We start from the raw sequence: 4,123 nt of genomic DNA on the forward strand, positions 1-4,123 counted from the left end.
AAAGAATATAGGGCTGATGTGGAGAAACGTCTTGGTAAAAGTATCAAGACACTACGGTCTGACCGTGGTGGTGAATACCTCTTTGGAGAGTTTAGGAATTACTTATCAGAGGTCGGGATTCAATCCCAATTGTTTCCACCTGGTACACCCCAGAAGAATGGTGTGGCAGAACGAAGGAATAGGACTCTTATGGAAATAGTTAGATCAATGATGAGTTATTCAGAATTACCGAATTCGTTTTAGGGATATGCTTTAGAAACAGCAGTGTACATTCTGAATATGGTACCTTCTAAAACAGTTCCTTCTACTCCCATGGAATTATGGAATGGGCGTAAGCCTAGTCTGAATCATATCTGAATATGGGGTAGTCGAGCACATGTGCTGAAGGGAGATACTGACAAGTTGGAATCACGTACAGAAGTTTGTCTGTTTGTGGGATATCCAAAGGGAACGAAAGGTGGTTTGTTTTATAATTCTAAAAATCAGAAAATCATTGTTAGCACCAATGCTCGATTTTTAGAAGAAGATTATGTAATGAACCATAAGCCCATGAGTGAAATAGTTCTAGAAGAAATTAGAGAGGACACGTCTACTTTAGTACCAACAGTACAAGATGAAGTACCACAAGAGACTGCAACACGTGTCACACATGATACATAACCACAGACGGTGCCTCGTCGTAGTGGGAGGGTTGTGAGGCAACCTGAGAGATTCATGTTTTTGGATGAGTCTTCAGACTTGATCCCAGGTAAAAATGAACCAGATCCCCAAACATATGACGAAGCACTCCAAGATTTAGATGCAGTATCTTGGCAAAAGGCAATGAATTCCGAAAAAGAATCTATGTATTCTAATAAGGTCTGGGAGCTTGTAGAACCACCTAATGATGTAAAATCCATTGGATGCAAGTGGATCTACAAAAAGAAAAGAGAGATAGATGGGAAGGTAGAAACCTTCAAAGCAAGGCTTGTTGCGAAAGGGTATACTCATAAAGAGGGAATCGATTATGAGGAGACTTTTTCACCGGTAGCCATGCTTAAGTCTATCCGGACACTCTTATCCATTGCCGCTCATATGGACTATGAGATTTGGCAAATGGATGTCACGACAGCTTTCCTTAACGGAAATCTTGAAGAAAACATCCATATGAAGCAACCAGAATGGTTCATTGAAAAGGGCAAAGAGCATCTATTGTGTAAGCTCAATCGGACCATTTATGGACTAAAGCAAGCTTCAAAATCTTGGAACATCCGGTTTAACGAAGTAATCCAATCATATGGATTTATTCAGTGTCCAGATGAGTCTTGTGTATACAAGAAGTGTAACGGAAATGTGGTGGTATTTCTTGTTCTATACGTAGATGATATTTTATTAATTGGCAACAATGTCAAGGTATTATCAGACGTAAGGGTATGGTTGTCCAAACAATTTGATATGAAGGACTTAGGAGAATGTGCACATATTCTTGGGATCAAAGTTATAAGGGATCGCAATAAAAGAATGTTGTGTCTATCCCAAGCTTTATATATAGATACAATCCTTGCTCGTTTTAGCATGCAAAACTCCAAGAAAGGTTTCTTACCTTTTAGGCATGGAGTAGCCTTATCTAAAAAGATGTCCCCGAAGACATCAAAGGAGATTGAGGACATGAAGGCAGTTCCTTATGCTTCGGCTGTAAGAAGCCTTATGTATGCAATGCTATGTACGAGACCTGATATCTATTTTACCGTAGGCATGGTTAGCAGATATCAGAGTAACCTGGAGAAGGGCATTGGACTGCGGTAAAGCATATATTAAAGTACCTGAGAAGGACTAGAGATTATATGCTAGTTTACCAAGAAAATGATTTGCTCCCTGTGGGTTACACGGATTCAGACTTCCAATCAGATAGGGACAATAGTAAGTCAACATCAGGTTATGTGTTTACTCTAGGAGGTGGAGCCATTGCAAGGAGGAGTGTTAAGCAGAAATGCGTCTCGGACTCAACCATGAAAACTGAGTATGTTGCAGCCTCTGAGGCAGCAAAAGAAGCCGTATGGCTTAGGAACTTTCTAATGGACTTAGATGTGATTCCTGGTTTGCCGAAGATCATCACAATTTTTTGTGATAATAGCGGTGCAGTTGCAAACTCGAAGGAACCACGAGCTCATAAAGCAAGTAAACATATAGAACGTAAGTACCACCTGATATGAGACATCGTCAAGCGAGGAGAAGTTGTCGTCGCAAAGATTGCATCAGAAGATAACCTAGCAGATCCTTTCACAAAGTCCCTTCCGGCGAAAGCTTTTGATCGGCATGTGGAGGGGATGGGAATCAGATGTAAGGCACCTGATATGGCAGCTTAGTCTTTTAGTATAAGTGGGAGATTGTTAGAGTGTATACTAAAAGCCTAGCTTTTGTAAACATTTATTTGATGAAATAAAAAATCACATTGGTCAATTTCTACATTTATTTGATAAATGTAATTTGTTCAATTAATTTATATAGTAGATAACATGGAGTATGGTGTCATACTCAGAAGATCATGTTGTCGGTTCTCTATAAATTATAAACAGTTGCTCGCGACTAAGATGGAAAGGAACAAATAATCAGTATAGTCATAGTGTAATTAAGTATTAGTTTATCTTGTCTAATAAATTACACTAATACACTTTAAGTGTATTGAGTAGGATCATTTAGGTAAGTTCTTTTTGTACTGACTTAGTAAAAGAACTAAACCTTAGTTATTATGAAAGTGTGTATTCTTAATCCTAATATAATAACAAGCACATATATTTAATATTTATTTATTTGACTTATCAAAGGGTGAGGTTTAGCTCGATAAATCAATATGCCCGATAAGTTGGGAAATGATATTACTTATAGTGTGTGTTGTTGATTATAGAAAGAATCTGTGTCCTATTTATCTAGGTTGAGAATGTCCCCAAGAGGAGGTCATAATTAGGATTAAGATATTGGTCAGAGGAGGTCATAATTAGGATTTGAATGGTCTCGATAAATCAAGATTTAGATTGGTCAGAGGATGACACGGTCTATGCCTCACATTGATCAATCTAGATGTCTAGGATAGAAGGACACTTGTCATATATTGTGAGGGGTCATAATTAGTAGTCACAAGGTGATGTCGGATCTCGACATTCTTGTAACTTGGGTAGTAATGATGTGTTGCTAGATACCGCTCATTACTTATGCTCCTAAATGGGTTTAGGGGCATTGCCAACGTTACAAGAACCTATAGGGTCACACACTAAGGACAATTAGATGGAGATTAGGTTCATATGATGAACCAAGAGGATTAGATTCATGTGATGAATCAAATTAGATTAAGAGTAATCCTAATTGGGCTAATTGAGTTGGACTCAAGTTGATTCATGTGTTCAATGAGTCTAATTTAGATTATGACTCATTGAATCAATTTAATTAAATGAATTAGATTCATTATATTAAATTGGCTTGAATTAAATGGTTGGATTAGATCAACCATGAGAGAGATTAAGTCATGTTTGACTTGACTTGAGAGGAAGAGGAAGAGTCAAGTTTGACTTGACTTTATGCCACATCATTTGTGAGTTGGCATTAGGAGAACCAATGATGATGTGCCACATCATCAAAGCTAGCACATGTGTGTGCCATCTCATGGAGGTTACAAGTCTCCTTCCATTTAATGTGGCCGGCCACATTAAATGAGAATGAGTTACAATTGTGGCTGGCCACACTAATGCTAGGTGAGGGGTTTTCATTTTGTGAGTAATTCTCATTCATTCTATCTTCTTCCTCAAGCTCTCCTTCTCCTCTCCCTCTTCTCCTTGGCCGAACCACCTAGGTGCTAGCACACCTATTGTTTGGTCTTCTCCACCTAATTAGTTCATGTGGATACGCATAGAGAGTTGTCTACTTTGACAACTTGAGATCCGACATCTCTTTGGACAAGCTGGACTCGCGAAGGGCACGCTACGAGGGTAAAACTCTATAGGTTGGTAAACTCGTACTCGTAGTTTTACAAACTTTTATTCTTCGCACTGATCCGGTGGCGGGGTTTCAAGGTTTTCGAGACGCGAAAAAGTGATTTTCGCGATCCGAAAAACCCAACATGGTGGGTAACAAAACTTGGTAGGCATTTCGA

The sequence above is a fragment of the Zingiber officinale genome, chromosome 2A, assembly GCF_018446385.1.
Source record: "Zingiber officinale cultivar Zhangliang chromosome 2A, Zo_v1.1, whole genome shotgun sequence".
NCBI classification, from domain to species: Eukaryota; Viridiplantae; Streptophyta; class Magnoliopsida; order Zingiberales; family Zingiberaceae; genus Zingiber; species Zingiber officinale.